Source organism: Solenopsis invicta, chromosome 4, assembly GCF_016802725.1.
Source record: "Solenopsis invicta isolate M01_SB chromosome 4, UNIL_Sinv_3.0, whole genome shotgun sequence".
Classification (NCBI taxonomy): domain Eukaryota; kingdom Metazoa; phylum Arthropoda; class Insecta; order Hymenoptera; family Formicidae; genus Solenopsis; species Solenopsis invicta.
Genome location: NC_052667.1, coordinates 996,148 through 1,015,149, shown reverse-complemented (window position 1 = coordinate 1,015,149; position 19,002 = coordinate 996,148). Strand labels below are relative to the sequence as shown.

The 19,002-nt window shown below is 37.7% G+C and overlaps 1 long non-coding RNA gene across 2 annotated transcripts in view; it reads left to right on the top strand.

The window, feature by feature from the left end:
- Positions 1-19,002, top strand: part of LOC120357642 — a 92,642-nt gene that overhangs the window by 4,731 nt on the left and 68,909 nt on the right. For both annotated transcript variants that reach the window (XR_005574658.1, XR_005574659.1), the window contains one exon: positions 11,881-12,027. This is a non-coding gene — a long non-coding RNA (uncharacterized LOC120357642). The remainder of the gene's footprint in view (positions 1-11,880; positions 12,028-19,002) is intronic.

Here is a 19,002-nt window from a genome sequence, read left to right as displayed (position 1 = left end):
GCATTCACGTAACGTTGCGAAGCAACTCACGTATCCGTTTGAATATTTAACGAATCTTTACGCGTATCATTATTTTATTCGATGCACCGTTTATTACTAATTTGCTGTTGCATGCTTCTGTAATCGAGACATAGGCCTTGGGCATTGGAACATTAATGCGCCGCAGTGCAGTGCGATTGGGCGATAACTTGTCAGGCCGGGTTATAAGATGATAAAGTTTTTCAAATCTTTATGCCACTTCTTCCGCGATTTTTTGCGGAAACTGTCGACTTACCGGTCGGTTGAAGTGCTCATTATCGATCATGGACTTAGGAATCTTATAGCAAAGATTCTCTTTTATCAAACTTCCTCTGATTTTTCTTTCGAACATTTATGACACGGGGGACGGTTACACTCCTCATGGGGATAGTGCGGTACGAACGAAAACATTTCCCCGTCCGCGAACGACCGTGACTATTCGATTTTCAAAAGCCCGTCACGTAAGACGAGAACCAGACCAAGTTAGGCAACAAGTGGAAGATAGGACCGACAGGAAAAAGAGGCAGGGCAGGCCTCGCCCTCGCGACCCTCGTTGAAATTTCTTTTCCCTCTCGTCGTCTTTTGTTACGTCCTGTAGCAAGTTGAAGGCAACCTCAACAACGGCGAGATCACTGATGTTTCTCCCCCGCGATGCCTTCTTCCATGTCATTTTTCATCCCGCGTGCGAACGCTATATCCTAAACGATATACGGGTATCCCTCCGAACATCTCTACGATAAACGAATTATTACGAAAAAGCTAACAATTAATGATAGCAACTATGTCGCAGATTTAGAAATATCATTATCAAATAACTTTCCATGAACGCGTATGAACTAAAATCTTTCACGAAAATTTTGCGTTAATTCGAAGATTACGTAAAATTTTACGAAGCTGAAAATTGAGAAAATAATTTTTGAGACAGAATAGCAAAATCGATTGTGCGATAAGCTGTATATAAAAATATGGAAACTTCCATATAAGCTGTAATATTCCGTTCGGTAGGTGAAAAAGTCGACATGTTTTTCATAGAATATAAAATTATCATAAAACCAATAATGCAATGTTAACAGATGACGCAATTTACGATAGATATTTTTAACGAATTTACTTTTTAATAGATTTTGTTCGGTGCAAATTCCAATATATCAGAGACATTTTTAAGTTTTGCATCCAAACCAACGAGTTTCAGCTCGGATTTTTCTTGTTCATTTTATCAGCGGCGATCGAATCCGCTAAAAAATACCACTAGACATATCTTTTGTTACGAAATAAATAATTTAATGGAAGACTTTAGACTTTCCTAAAGATTCAAAGATTGCATTTTTTTTACTTTGAACTGCTTATAGAATGTATATTTTTTCTTTTACATCATAAATAAGATTATAATTAAAAAGAACAATCACTAAACCAGGTTCAGTTCAAATTAAACCGGGCACGTATTATGCGAATTGTTCGGAATGGATTCCGATCGGAATTATTCCCTAAATTTCTATTGTTTTGTAGGAAAAATGAAATAATTCGGATTTGGAATCCATTCCCAACAGTTCCATATGTGTTCTGATCTGAAATATTCTTCGATTTATGTCCGGTGCTGGTCGCATTTTTCGATTTATGTCCTACGCTCGTCGCATTTTTCGATTCGGCTTCTCCATTTACTCGGTGCTTTCGATCCGGGGTAATCAGGACGGGCGCGTGCATCCCACCGATTGTGTGTCGAACAACGATGACGAGACCTTTACTGGAATCCGGTCCGTTCCTCTCTCTTCCCGGCCTCTCGCCCCGTTGCATCGCGACCGAAGAGCAGCCTCTTCTCGAGAGCGATTACGCCACCATGCGCTTCTCTCGGCCACACGGCCTGCACCATACCGCAGAAGCACCTCGGAAGCCGAGAGATGCACAAAGTAGAAAGGACGGTGAGTGAAGAACGCCGACGATGACGACGGCAGCGAGAAGGTGGGCAGAGGGAGAGTGCGGGGGAAGGGTGTTCCCCTTTTCCGTCGTCCCGGATGTGCAGCATCATTACACGGCATTCTTCGGTGATGCAGGCGTCCGGGATCTCTCTCTTTCTCTTTCCCTCTTTTGTGCTTTCTTCTTCGCGCGACTGGTATGAACGCGAAAATACGTAAGCGGACTGTCCACGCCGAAAGGGCGAAGAGATGGGGATAGCATCGAGGATGGATGGACGTGATATCGGATATGAAAATTCAAGTGACGATTATCTAATTATAGTTGAGTAGAATCGACGAATTTGAGAAGATGCAGAAATTTAAAAAGATCAGAGATTACTTTTATCATTAATGATGGAAACGTTTGAATTGCTTGCCCTCATTTAATTTAATATTTCTTAATTATGTTTCTTGACACTTTTTTTATTTCATATATTTTATTTAATAATAAAGATTATCTAAAAATATTAATAATCAAAGTATAAACAAAGTTTAAATAGGTTTCTTTTGTGACGCGCCGTCGAGTATCGAAGGCATTCTATGGGCAGTTTAAATTACTGATGATTCATAAATAGAGATTAACTGTAAATAATTTGCTGACAAAAATATTCGATTACAATTTTAAGACATAAATGTATGCATTGAATATCTTGGACAAGTGAGTCGTATTACTGGGAGTCGAATTACCGATTAAAGAGAAGACCTGCGTTCTAGGAAACTATCGCTTCCTCGATTACTATGCGAAAGACGGCATTAGTGTCACGTGGCGTTCACCCGTTTTCCGGGATACGGGAAGATCCCTCGATCATTTATGCAAATTAACATTTTTCCGCTCCGGACACGGACAAGATCGCGGTTGAACTCCAAGCGACGGTTTGCTGAAGCGTAAACAAGCCATCTGTACCTCAAAGATGCCTAGTATATGCCACATTTCCCAAATCTTATTTATGGTAAGATATACGATGCATTAATTCAGTTTTATATAATCTTCAATCCAAATTTTACTTGTGCACCCAGTCTCAAAAAAGTTATTTGTTTGAAATATTTATACTTTTTTATACATATTAAGTTACTTTTTTATGATTATGGATGAGGTTTCAACGGTTTCACGTATAAATATTTTTCTGTATGTTTTATATTTTGTTGTATAAAGAAATATTTTTATTTTTATATCTTATATTCACGAGACATTTCGTTGGCGATTGAATCGTAAGATAGCTAATTCACAAAGTGTGGGGGATTGATTCATTAATTACCGTTATTATATCGATGCCTATTGAACAAAACCGTCAAGATTATCGAAGAATTCCCTTTGAAGTTTAGTTTGAATCGTCAAATACTCGTACAGCCGGGGTCGCCGTAACGTTGGATGCGTTCGATCTCTCGAACGAATCGTCCTCGCGTCCCTCAGAATTGGGAGGGGAAAAGAAGGTAAGTGGCCTAGGAGAGGTAGCGGAGTGTGTCGCTTCTACGGGTGAGCATACGCACACGCATACACCCACGCCTTGGCGAACGGACAACGAGACGGTCGTCGTAGTACACTCGACTCGAAATCAGTCGCTCGTACGAGCACTTACGTTGAAGGTGGAGAGAGAGAGAGAGAGAGAGAGAGAGAGGGGGGGGGAGAGCGAGAGAATCGGATAGGAAGACGAGAACGAGCGGAACTGAGGTCCGCGGAGCTTCCTTTCCTTCGGACATGCCTGGCTGCCTCCTCGTCCTCTCCCACAGATTACGACCAACTTCTCCTCTCCCTCTGCGCGCACCTCACCCATCCTCGGGCACACACTCTCTCTTTTCTTTTCTTCTTTAGCGTTTAACTCGGTTCTACATTCATTTATTTTAATATCTAGATAATCACGAAATTTTGAGACAAATGAAATTGAATGAAAAGGTCGTTAGAATATAATTTCAAGAATTCTTTTCTCCACATAGAATTACTAATTATTTCTTAAAAAGTCCAAGCGCTTTTAAACTTTTAAATCTAGTTCACGCAACATTTCGGCGGTATTGCGAACTTGCTGGGGAATAAAGGAAATTCTAGATTTTATCATATTCGTATGCTACGTGTGACATTCATTCACAAGTTTATTCTAAATAACAAATAATCTTTCTCTTTCTTTTCTCGTTTCCTTTTATTATACACTTTTCTGACGTGTGGGCACGACAAGATAACGAAATACAGTTGCTAATACCGAGCGCGTAACGACAATAGCGAGACCATTAGGAACCTCCTGGCCTCGAAAGGAGGAACTACGTTGGACGCACCTACTTCCGGGATGCGCCATGCCTCGTCGCGCCTTCACCTGCGAGGAGTACGTTCCGCGGGTCAAGCCGTGAAAGATCCTTAGGTATTCGACGACTGTCGTACACAACAATTTTGATCATGTTATAATAATTAAAAAAAAACTAATCAGGTTGTAACACACCTTCATTTCAATCATTAAACGGTCTTATACAAATAGTTGATGCAACTATGATTACGTGCAGTGCATTTTACATTTACGACAGATTGAGAGAAGTTTCTATCGAATATTCAGTTGTCTTGGATGATTGGACACATTGTTGAATTGTTGGACATATTCAGCGAATAAAGAAAAATCGATGGGGATAAAAGAGGTTATTCTAGAGAATCGCGATTTTATCGTAAATCATATCTACTTTGTGATTCTGGCGACGTTTTTGGCGAATATTCACCAAGCAGTTTGATGGTTGAAAGTTGCGAGTTACGAATTAAAAGCTTACAGTCGAGAGAGTTAGAAACTGGGAAACTGGAGTTTGTGTACAAACATCCGATACGCCTTAAGCTTCTTAATACGTATAATGATTCTACGTATTAAAACTTGCTGGTATTCATTGTTGCATCGGGAACAACAGCGGCAAGCGTGTGTACCTTTCCCATCTTTGTGGCCGATCGAGCGGCGAATTGACCGAAGAGGTATGGGCGAGGCGCACGATGAAAGTAACGGGGTGATAGTAAGTGGAAACGGATCGTGCGTACCATACGATAATACGCGGTAGGTACGCAACAATAGACTACCGTACCGCGGCACTCGAAAGCGTCGCTGATGCAATCCGCGGCGAGTTGTGACATACGCGAACTCGCACAATGAACGTCGCTGAGGAACACATAAATCGCATACTTATCGCTCTCCTGTAGGTAGTCTTGAGACACCACAGTGGTATAATGTGAATCAGAAATCACGATATCTACGCAACGATTTTGTTCGCGCTTCTTAAGTTCAAGTCAGACGGAACGAGACGTTTCTAATTTGCATCCTCATCGAATGTCTCAGTCTCTCAAGACCTTTATCCGTAGAGATATTTCTTTTCTCAAGTAGCAATACAACGAGATCTTTTTTGATAGATGGTAACTCCAGGAAGGACGTGCCAAATTTTATCGGATTCGATATTGTCACGATGCTATGTGATTTGTTTCGTGATTAGGGTCTACAATAACTATAAATTTTGTAATGTTTTTTTTAAACTTTATTTTAGTAAAAATATTTATAAAAGTATGTGGGTTTCTAAAAATAATAAATAAGATAAAAAAGATCACTAATTAGCTGTTGACGATGAAAAAAAGGTTGCAACGAATGGGCAGCATAAGTGAGTCATATACCGAAAACCGAGCCACGTTTGCACCAGATGTTTCTGCATCACTATTTTCGAATTCTTAGCAAAGTCAATTACAGCGAACAACTGTTTTGAGAGGAAAGTTCGAAAGGTCGTTCTGCGTGATTTGAGCTTTATTGGCCGCGTGTCATTCCATCGGTAGCGAACCTTTCGATTGGGTAGAAGCCGATATTGCCTTGATACCGTCGCGCATGGTGCACGATTTATTAATCCACCACACGGTGCACACGCTCACAAGACAATAGCTTGTATTCTCGGCGCGCATTTACCGCTAAATATGCCTGCCCGACTCTCATTTCGTGCTTAAGTCGCGTGTCACGTTCATATTAGACAAATTGAACTGAAGATCAGACCATCACGTTTAGCGCTAATTACACAGCGCGAATACCTTTAAAACACGTATTCTCACCTTTATTTAGCGCTACATTTAACGTTAAACGCGGCCTTCTGATTGTGAGTTTTATACGCTTGATACGAAGACCGCGTATGCAACGAAGTCAATACGAAGTGAATATCAGGTAGACGTTTAGTGTTAAAGTGGAATATTGTTGCAGGTTATTACTTTGATTACGTTAAATACATAAATACAATAATGTAGAATTTTGGAATATAAACTTTATGCTTTTGATACAACCTAAATAAAAAATTGCGTATACTAATTAAAAAGTGTTAAACAATGTCGAATTAATTATAATTTATATTTTATAGAAAAAATATTTTCAGTAGAGAAACGAATTAAGATGTCTTATATTTTCAAAAATACATAATATACTTAGAATATATTATATTATTTACATTAGTAAATGATCAGATACGTGACAGTTTCGAAATAATTGATAAATTTATTCTAAAGCGAATTGTATCTGAGAAAGATTGTTTCTGTCAATAGCGTGTAATCTCACCAAGGCAAATGAGACGGTAGTGATTAATATTTTGTTTAATATTTTGCCACATTTGCAATCCAAATTAGACATTCCGTATGAGGTATTCTGGAAGCAAACGAGTTAATTTGATTGCAAAAACTTGAGGTCAAGGTTAGAAAAAATGACTGGTACTTAATTACCAAACTGCTATTTATAGTCACAGTACTATTTAATATTAAAGTCTAATTTTATGCTGTTAAGTTTCAACAACAGGAGTACATAATAAGAGATTACTTTTTATTTACTTTGATTGTCGTATTGTGTTTTAATTTTATAGAAAATCATTAATTTTTGCATATTGTCAAAATAGGAACCACTAAAAATTAAAAATTTACTTTATAATAATTTTATTAAGAGATTGTCTCGATATTTACAAACAATTTGCAAGATATTTTATATCTGAAACACTTTTATATATATTTCATCTAAAATTTTAAATGGAAAAAAATTAATCAGTTATCAAATAATTTTGTACAAATACATACTTTTTTTCACAATTGGTGTTACATATGAGCTACCTGTTTGGTATGGGATAATTAGAATTTTTCGTCGCGTTACGTGTTACGCCCCCGGTAAGAATCCATTTATGGTAACACAGAAATGGTGACGTAAAGTCATCGACAAGCGGTCACCGCTGATCGCGGAAGAAGAAAACTTTGGACAACTACGTCATCATCGCGTCCCAGTCTTCGCCGAGTTCCTGTACTCCGTGCGGTTAGATAACAGCAGGAAGCCGATTCGGTTGCATAATATCGATGTTGCGCAATCGATACCTTCACCTTATGCGCGCCTTATATCGTTATGTCGAGAGAGAAAATCCTTTCTGGAGAAAGGGGACGGCGCGGCGACGAAGGAAGGTTTATGTTTCGGATTGAATTTCGTCCAAAATTCAATCTTGCGTCGCGTCTGGTTCGGTAGAGATTATTAATCAAAAAGTTTACGAATAAAGGACAGTAAAATTTTGAAAAACTTAATTAAACGATAAAAATTGAACAATTTCATATTATTTGATATACTTAAAAATATTATATTATCCTCTAAAAATTTATTAAACCTAATACGATATACAATACATAATTTACATTATTATTGTTTAATATATATATATATATATATATATATATATATATATATTTATCTTTATTTTATAATGCCAACATTTCAATTTCAATATCATTTTCGATTTCTTTTCGTTTTCGATGAGAGAAAGTAAAATCAATTCCGTAAAATTTATTTATTGCTGAAACTGATTGATATTATTTTCTACTATAACGTGTGTGCATTTATTTTTCATCGCGCAATACTACGGACATGTAATCTTTTTATGAATAACGAAAGAAACGAAACAAAAATATTGCATCCGACCGTGACCAGTAGACTTGAAAACGAGTTGGGCAAACGCCCGTTTTAATTTACCTGACGAATCTAATTATTAACTTTATTGATTAAATCTAAGATTGGATTGTAAATATGCACACTTTAAAATGCGATTATCGTTTGTTCAAAATTATTGCCGCTACCGTTAATGATATTCGAACATAGAGACTTATTTTAATACACTCGTATGTTACTGCGCGACCACAATAGACTGGCTAATATTTAAGCGATGCAGAATAACAGCGATACCGAAGTGACTAGAATGGATATTCGCGTTCTGTTTAAAATTCCGCACGTTCTCGCCCGCTATACTCTGGTAAACTAACAAACGTTGTGTTAGCGGCCGCCCTGAATCTTTGATATGAATTCTTGCTAGTGATCGGCTCGAATTTGCTACTTTCGTCGACCCGAAACAATATCGAATGATTTCTCGGAAATCTCGTTGCGCAAAATTGATTGTATCGATTAATGATTTTTTAAATTAAATGTCTGCTTCTTTTATTTGTAAGATAAAAGAAAATCTGATAATATAAAAATCTTCTAAAAAATAAATTAATTTGAATTATAGATTACGTACTAAAAAAAATACGTAATTTGAAAATGATTTTGCGAAAGAAGGATGTGAATTTTTTTTTCTTTAACAATAAAGACAATCTCTTCTCGAGTTTGCAACTCGACAACCGGTGTCACACCCGAGCGAGCATTATTGATAATGTTTTCTCTGGCGTGTCTCGAAGGTGGCAGAGGCACGTGGGCAGTTAGGCGTGTATCGATATGTTTCCGAGATATCATGTCTGCTGGAAAAGCCGAACGCGATGAGGTAATCAATGCGGGAAACCAGTGCTAATAACACGCGTACGAAAAGCGGTGCAGTGGGTTCGCTTCTTTTAACTGAAGCGAGACCCAACTTGGAGCTTTGTCGTGTTGATCGATTGCACGCGTCAAAAGTCGGTTACACGTTATTTAAAAATGCATTTTCTGCGTGAGAGAAGATGGATTAAAGACCGTCCACGGATTATGTCTATCAAATTTATTTAAAAAAATTATAAACGTGAATGACAACGAGCAGTTTAATATAAAATATCATTACGTAAACACGGGTGTAACGAAGTACGCTCTTGAAACACACCGCAAGTCTTGCGAAACGTCCTACGCAATCCATACATGTATGAAGTACCTATCGAGCAAGGATATGTCAACCACCGTTGAGATATCAGCGTGCGAGCATAAGGAACGAGAAAAGCCACTCGGTTGCGCAACTATTCAATCTAAGTCGTATATTTCCGATGCACCTTTTCAGAAAATCTAGGAACAAAGAAGTTAAAAAAAACCGAAACTTTGCAAAAAGAGGAGGCAAGAAAGAAAAAAAGAAACGTACGTTGGGTCAACGGCATACGTTGGGTGCGATATAAATCAACCTCGCGATTACGCAACGTTGATTTATCGTCGGCGTTGGTCGCGCTCGTTAGACGTCTCTCTCTCTCTCTCTCTCTCTTTCTCTCTTTCTCGACCACGTGCGTTTGTGCAGCGCTCGCGAGTCGCGTGCACACGCATTCGCTCGCGTAAATATCGGTTGGTATACGCGTTGTGCGGCCCATATTGGTGTGCGGCAATCCGCGTGTGGACAGCTAATCGGCGCTGTAACATCGTCGCGAATAAAAGAAGGCTATTAACGCGCGCCAACCAGCGTCGTTTACTGCGCGTTTGTTCCGACTCGCCGGTGGTTCATGTGGATTTTAGTCTGCTAGTCATAAACAACCGCGCAACGGGAAAGTCGCAGGGGACTGTGTAATAAAACGAACGTTATTGCAAACTTATTGCAATACAAGTATTTTATCGAGAACTCAGCCCACGAGGCTTTAATTTCATACAATTTTTTTTTTGGTTCTACGCATTCGTTAGGAAGAGAAGACGAAAGCTTTCATTATTTTGTATCTAACACCGCATCTAAAATTCGTGAAACAAATTTGTTTTCGGTTTTTTAGATGTAAACGCTTATTTCGATCTCAAAAATTCGCGGCAATATCTTGTTACATTTTGCGCACGTATCTAATTAATCACGTTGCGAAACGATTGTACAAGGCAATCTTCAATCTTTAATGCGTTGTTACGGCTGTCGAATGCTCGATTTTGTTTTGCTCGTACGAAATTGTTTCTATTCTCGTTCCGGTATCCGTCATTTCCTAAGCGCTCGCGGAAGTTCCGCTGCCTCGTCGTTTCCTTTCTATTCCCTACGGTTATCATCCGTACTGTTTCGGAAACTGTTCGATATTGCATCCTTGGTAAATGGACCTCTATTTGTAAATCCGCTCAAGTTCTTATCGCTGCACCATCAGCCGGAACGTTGTCTGTGATTTAAACGTGTCTACCGTAACATCGAGATAATGTAATATTACGAATAATGTTTCTTGAATAATACTCTTATGCCTTCCTCTTTAAGTAATCAGAAAATAAAAATTATGTAATTTGTTCTTATCTTTTTTGTTTATAAATTTTTACATCTCGGAATAAAGTCGCGCTATTTATTTATTTAATTAGTCTTTTTTGCCTCACACACACCGAAATAACTCTTAATTATCAAAGTCATGCTCCTTTCGGGACGTAAAAATTTGGCAGGAAGTAACAGTATGAATTAAATTACATAAGTAGTTTCTTGATCAAGATAAGATAAATTGTATTCTTGAAATTAATGTTAGGCTTAATGTGCGAAGATAACGCGTTCGTCAACATTAATTTCGAGCGCAAGGAAAAAAAAGCATTTGGTAAAATTAAATTCTTTTGTGGCAGCTATTAAGATATATCATACGGTAACAAGTCGATTGGCGAATGGTCTTTGTTATTCTATTGTGTACGGCGCGACTGTGTATCGCAACGCGCGCGGTGCGTACATACACAAGGTCGCCGCGCTACCATTCGCACTCGCTCGAGCAAGGCAAGTAGTAATGCCTCGTAGTACTTCTCGAGAAACACACTTATGCTTCACAATCGATTGGAGATCTATCTGCGCGACTAATTAATTTTCGCGATTACCGTTTCGTACATATCTTGGACTTCTATATGGTTTCTTTGAGTTACATGTTTTGCGCGACTTGATTCCTGGAAGTGAGAATTGATTGAGATAAAGGATAGGAATTCGAGAGACTGTCGTTTCGTGATATTTATGGGATATCTCTTGAATATGACAACTAATGTATAACGCTTGAGTTTGGATCTTATTCTTATCTCGTGTCTCTTAGAATTACTCGTCGATCCATACGCAATTTATCTATCACTTTCAGAGACCGCGATATAACGCACACTATTTTGTACAATATATTTTAGTGATGTGTGGCTGATTCGGTCGAATTGATTCGAGTAATAGAAAATGATTAAATATGATTTAATTATTAAAATTTAATCTGAAATACAGAACAAATATTTGGCATTATACATTTTTATTTTATAACGTAATGTATATTTTATTGGCCGAGATCTTGACCTTAGTATTTTTCCTTTATGTTGTACAGCCTGCTGTTTACCAATAATCATTCTGTAATCATTTAGGCGTCCCACGTGTCGTCATGTTATTACTCCTAGAGATTCTATCGCGACAAATGCCAAGAGAAAACGCGATTACTCTCTGTAAACGATTAATTATTGTCTGTTTGCATAATTAATCAATAACAGCTCATAAACGTTCTAGAGCGACATTCTACCTTATAAAAGTAGACATGTCGCGTGACTTGTTCATCAAGTAGAAATCGAAACGATAGAGAAGGAGCATTATGAATCATTGTTTCATCACGGTGACTATTATTTCTTTTTAATACTTTTTTATATAATTTGCATCGCGACTTGAACGTACTTTGTTCATATATTACAAAGTTAAAAGCGCGGAGTAATATACGAATCCTGCCTGATCGAATGTTTGAAACCATGGTGTGTGTCGCGATATTTTTTTAATTTATTAAAAATTAATTTATATTTCGTGTATTTTACAGGTGTGTCGTGTAAAAAGTCGCGCGATCGTATTTCCGTTTCGTGTTTTTGCGAGTGAGTGTTGTGCAACGATGAAAACTTGGAGGAGGAGCAGAAGCGAGAACAGACACCTTGGAGGTGTCGTACGACGGTGGAGAACAACCGTGGCGGTGAGTGTTTTCTTATTTTACTTGCTGCTCGCGGAATTAATATATTGTCTTTTTTTCGCGCATCAGTTACGAAACAATGCATTCCTGCGTATTATTTAAATTGTATCGGAACAAGTGGAAATTTTCTGCCAATTCGTTTACTCTGCCTTTGATGAACGTTATACTGAACGTAGCTTATTCATTTATATGAATTCTGGATAATTAAACTCTAAATGCACGATTAAAATTTCGTACGCGAATGTCGCGGGACGCTCTGCTTCTTAAAAAAAAAAAAAGACATTGGCAAGTATCGATTAATAGGCGAAAAGCGTGCGAGAGGTATTAGCGCGAAGTAACGTCGAGGCCGAGTACCGGTTGTAACGGTACGTTACTGTATTGTGCATTATCTATAAATTGCGTTTCTCACTGTGTGTACGTGCATAGACAGCGCGCGTTTTTCTTCAGCCTTGAGAACACCGTGAGCCCGTTATGCACACGCGTGCTTATCTGCGTCTCAATCGCTATTACTGCCGGTATGAAAGTGCGAGTTCATAGTGAAAAGTATGACACGCTAATGACATAAGACCTCGGCCGAGCGGGGAGGGCGGGACTCTGAGGAAATTAACGCGTTGCAATTAATTCCGTACTACGAAACTCAGGAATGCATTGTTTCGAAACCTTAACGGCACATCGAACAGTTCCGTCTCTCTTTCTCTCGATATCGCTATTAAGAAGACGCAAGCGCGCGCTTCGCCTTGAGATCCCCCGAGATATCGCAGCGTTACCTGTATTCTCCAAGTGGTTTCTTCTTAAAATGCAAATGGGAAAGCTCGACGTCGTTGCTCTCTAATTTCCTAATTTTCATTCCAAGTATTTTAGCAATTAACCATAGCACTCGACTAACTTTCTGATACAGTCGTTAGATGCACTTTAGTGTTCCCTTGTCAACTAACTCCATTTTAAACAGAGAAATTTTCAAATTGTTCATGAAGAATATACTTTATGAAACGGAAAATAATTGAGCATAAAAAAATATGAAAGAAATATACGCCATTAAATGTACTTGTAAAATAATACGCGGAGTGATATAATTGTCGATATTTTATTTTGATACGCACTTGAAAAGTATGTGGATCTCATTTTTACAAACTAACGGCTAAATTCTTATTTATACTTTTTGTATTTTTGTTAAAGATCTTTTATCTTTCTCCACAACTCGATACGTCAAGTTGGTTTCTGTTTGACTTGTAACATTTCCTATTGAAAAAAATATTTGCATCAGCTTGTTAGGCACTAGATAAGATGCATCGAAAGCGAGCAATGCATAAACGTCGCGGGCGCGGAGAAAGTCAGCTTAAATAATAATACATTCGTGAGTTTTCTTTAAACAAATGCGCCGGCGGCATTACGTCAGGGGTGCAGTAGCTCGAGGTGCGCACACGTAATGCATCCGTGGAAGCGTGGGAGCCGCGAGCTGCCGAGTATGAGTGCGAGAGCGGCTTCCTCTCACGGCGTCGCAGCCGCGCTTTATCTCGCCGTTTATAAATAAGGCGACCTCTCTCTTTCTCTCGGTGACGAGGAGGAGGAAGAGGAGGAGGTACGCGTTGCTCAGTTCCGGCTTCCAGTCGCCCAAGTCTCTATTAATACTCGATCCCCTTAGTCTCTCCGTTCTGTCTCTCTCTTCTCTTCCTCAACCTCCTGCTCTACAGCCTCTCTTTCACCTCGTTCGTCTCGATCCGTTACTCAATCCTTATGTTTTCCCGCCACTCCACGTGCGCGCGCATGTCTTCCATTGGCAATCCCAAGCAAATCCTACATTCGATGGATGAGATTCCATTTTAGTTGCTAAAATAAAAGCATCAAGGGATGAACAATTGTAATAATATTTTCTCATCATTTTCTGGAATTTTTTTTGTTATCGCGCAGGCTATAAAATTCTTTTTTAATTTTCTTAAAGTTGAAGGATGATTTATTTTATGAATTATTAACAAAATAAAATTGTGTCGTAATTTAAATAACTGGAAAACTTTAATTTTCATTTTTAAATTGCATTTCTATAAAAAAATAAAAATAAAAAAAAACAATATTAGGGCATTTAATTTTAAATGTCGACGATACTATCTTCTTTCTTTTTACCATTAACGATTCACTTAAATTATTTTTATCAATATTTTACAATGCCAAAGTAACATTATAAAATAGAAACAAGAAAGAATATCTGATATTATTCTTCCCTCCAGAAATTTTCGTTTGCGGTGTACATACGGCGCCGGTTTAGCGCATAATCGGGCTTACGGTCCAACGCACGCACGCACGCACGCACGCACGCACGTACGTGGTCCCGCCGTATAGATAACACTGTTGTTCGACACCATTGTAACCAAGAGGCATTTGCGTGCGGCAGGAATGTCCACGGTCACGTCTAATCACGGTTAATCGGTATTCTAATCACGCGGCCGCAGCCAAATCGAGATAATCGATCGCGGTCAACGCAGCGATCCCGCACTCGTGCACTCGAAGCAAACGTTCGAACAAAGCATCGTAACGTAATTAAGTGATTACGATTAGCTACGGGTGTCGAATAATTTTCTCCTCCCGTGATTCACGATATAAACAGTTGATAGTCATACCGTATACTCGACACCCGGAAATGATGATTGTAAAGAAGAGAATCATAATTGATTACCGCTTATTTTTTTAACTATAAAAATGTAGATGATTCTCACCAGTTTTGTTACTTATTATTTTTTACTATTTTGCCGGCTAGTTATTAATCATTACGCTAATCACAAATATGCTTTATATTTTCATTTCCTTTGCTATGATTTTTTAATGTAATTTTTTTTTTTTTTTTAAACATGTCAATATAGCTTCTTTATTAGCTTATATCAACTTTGTCTTTAACACACGTTATATGCTCGGATTAAAATTTGTCTTTCTTTAATTAGAGGAATTAAAATCAAAGTATATTTGCATGTGGACTTTCAAATACTTCTGAAGGAATTATGTCAAAGTCAATAAAAATACACACTGGACGAGTAATCTGTCTAACTGTACATGTCATGTGTACTATAGCTTTAAATTAGATAATATCACTATGACGCCACTTATCTCTAATCTTGAGCACTAAAGATCCCGCTACTTCTCACCGCTTTAGTCTAACATATTGGAGCAAGTGTGTTACTTACAATACGATAGCGAAAGCGATTTCTGCTAAATCCTAAATGCATTTTTCATGGAAGCTGCTCTTTAAAATTTAAAGAAAACGTCTTTTAACGTTAAATCTTTCTAGCTCTTTAATACGATAGATGGAATTTTAACGTTTAAACTGCAGATCGCGATGACAATCAGAATAATGTTGAAATTATAAATGTGACAGCGAATTATTAATACCTTAAAAACGCAAGCAAATAATATCTGGAATTCTTCAACAGAATAAATAAGAGAAGACGATAAATTTATAATGTGAATTTATCGTGTCTTTAATGTATTTTTTATTCCGTACCCTCCCTTTAAAATTGATACGCGTGCCATTTCTGAAAGCTCTTGAATAACGTGTTTAACGCAGACGCGAGATATTGTCGTCGACATTTCATGCTGACTCTTTATCTTGATACTTGTACTCTCCCGTAATTTGCAATTATCATAAACATTTTGTACGTGCTTGTCCGCGACGCGGTTTTATCCTCGGCGTACTTTAGATATCCTTTCCAAGAAAATTAGTCCTCACTGACACGTGTTGTAATTGTAATAAAGAGTTTACGACTGTCGACTTCTTTAAATTAGATATAAACGAATGATCGTCATTATTAACCATTTAAATGCTAACAGATGCATTAATGCCTCCTTGAAAAATGAGGCCGACGATCGAATGGTTCATAATCATAATTTAATCTTAACAGTGAAATGCGTGTTGCACTCGTCGAGTATTATAGCGATTTATCTGTATCTCATTTTATTTTACAATCGATGAAACATTCATAAAATTTAAATATCATTATTGCAGAGATCATCATGCCTATATTTTAGAATGATCTTCACTTACTCGTACATATATTGCAATTTATTAAGAAATTTAACATGATTTTTGTAACAAAGAAATGTACGAAATAAAGTTCGTGAATAATTCACGCTCTATATCCTGGCGGAGGTCAATTCGCGGCCTTAACAGAGGAGAGGCTAATTTCAGTGGGCTAATGGCATCCTGCTAATCCATAAATCGACCGTGATTTACTGGCGAAGCCACGATTGCCGGCGCCGCGTGCGAATTTATTATTTCCTTCAACGCGATAAGAAATGCATTTTTTATACCCCATCGTTGTCGCCGACGTTCTAGAATAAACGAAGGTTTTCCGCTAATTAAAAAAAGAATTGTGTAACCATTCTAGGATTAGAGAAATTTTGTTATTTTATTGCGAAATACTACGATTATGTGAATCTCAGGTGAAATTTGTTTTGAAGTAGATAAATTAATATGTAGACAACATCTTTTTCTTATATACAAAATTTTTGTTAATAATTTTTATTAATTAGAAATTCAGCATCTTTTTCTGGAGATAATATCATTAACCTCAGACAGCGCCAAAGTTTAATTACATTTATAATCTAGAATCAAATGGAATCTTACGGAAGTATTTAGTATATCACGAATATTTTACCGGGTTCTCGAGACACAGAGCTCGCACCTGAAAGGTATGCTGCCGTAGTAACGGTGAAAGGCGAATAACACAAGTGCCACCGAAGTCGCATAGTTTCCGTCTAATAACAGTGGCACTCGTCGAGACTCGTTATTACAATTATTTTAAACACAAATCTTTAACCGTCCCGTCTATTACGATTTATTAGCTCATCGTGTAATAATCATCGGCCCGTAAAGAAGGCAACGTTTGTTCGTTCTTCTCAATTTACGTAATGAGACCGATTGCGCGGATAGTTCGATAGTCGAACACCGTTATTGCGGTCCATCAATAATACAAATCTGTTGCGCTAAAAGCAGACCCGTCCTATTCCCGCGACAGCATTCGCGCACGCGGAATTGATCTCGTTCCTGACGTGGCGAATGAGATCCCTGTTATGTTACATTTATGTGCCGCCGCGGAATAGCATCATGAATTTTCCGGTGATCGTTTCCTGCCATTTCTCTCTTATTCAATAGACTCGCCTATTTGGCGCTTTATTTTATAATTATTGCGAGTTATGACATCCATCCGATACGTAGCGCGATACGACGTCTTGCTGATGTCTGCATCAAAAAGTCATTTGTTGTTTCTGCTGCACAAACGTTTGTAAAATATTCATTCTTCGTTCGGTGAACGAAACATTTTTGGATTACTCGTAGAAGCATATTAGGATCGATTTTTTAGCAAAACACTGAAGCTTGATACGTTTCATTGTGGTAGTTTTCGATTTTCTATACATGTCAGTTCTACTCTACAGTACTAACAGTAAGCTCCAGCTGCTGCCAACCAAGACTTGATATCACCGAAATGGATAGATTGTTCTAACCGCGGTTACAATATGAAACCATTGGATATTTGATTTATCTGAGATCAAACTTGAAAACTTGATGAGATTTTGAAGCTCACGTGAAAATCTTTACGATATATTATTTTTTTATGTTTTAGATATTTCCGTTATATCAAATAATATCGATGTAGTTGTATAGATCGTATGATCTACTGTAACACATTTTTGTCGGGTACTTTTAATTCTTAAGAATTATCCGCGTTAGTCGAGGACGATAACATTCTTAAATGCGCTATTGAAAGGCTAGCATAGTCGTACACTTCGGAATAGCACGGTTTAATGGAGAAGTAGATATCGGAAAATTTTATCGCGTTGCAACATTAATCCTTTTATAGAACGGCAATATAAATCATGCAGAAAAGCGCGGTTTCTCGATGCTTGCCTTTAAAAAATTAATAAATTGACTATAAAAAAGAAATCCATCATTTAACGAATACATTATTATTTTACATTATTTTACCTCAAAAATCATGTCTAACATCAGTTAATTTTTGAATATTTCTATAGCTTGGAGTCAGAAACCTATACGTTTTTTAAATTTAAACCAAGTTTAAGCAACTTCTGGTCGAATAAGCGCTTGTGACATTTTAATATTTATCTTATATTGAAGTCCTGGGATTCGATCTCGGCAGATCAAAGATTAGACGAAAGCAGGGAAATCGCATCGGAAGACGTTATTAATAGACTTGATCGTACCGCGTGGGAACCGAATCACTGCTGGAACTAATTGTCACGGGTGTGTGCGACTCACGGTCGGTCAGGGTCGGTGAGCGCCGGAGTTCCGTCGCGACCGGAAGTCTCCGCGGGCTTTTCGACGATGCCGAGGAAACGGAGCATCGCGCTACGACGAATAATGCTATCGTGTCATCGGCACGTCCGTTTCACGATATCGCTCACGGTTCTTATGAGTCAGAAAGAAGCGATCAATGTGAGCTGTGGAGATAAAGATCGCAAAGTACTCGACCGCACTTGACATGTATGCTTGACGCGTGTGCGAAAAAAAAGAATGATTTTTATCAATTTTGCAATTACAAAGTCTGCTGTGGGAAGAAAAAATCAACAACGATATCTTGTTTTGCAATAAGATGTTCGAATCGAACATGTCGGTCATTTTTTCTTTAATTTTTTTAATCGTTTTAAATTGAGATGTACAATTACAAAATTGCAGGAGAAAGTTTTATTATAACTAGTGCAAGAGTTTTACATTACAGACGTAGATTTTCATTAAGTGTATCAAATAAGCTAAGGAAACATTATATTTTATAAATTTTATTTTATGCATCTGTTTTATTTTATACCTAAAAAGACAAAGAGTATTATACTTTATGATTGTCTAAATGCGTTATATTTGATATTTATAGAAATATCAAATATATTGTGTAATACAAAATTTTTTGTACTATTCTTTTTGATTCGTGTCGTAATGCTGTTCGTGGCGATTCTTTTTATAGTCTCTGCTATAGTTCTTTT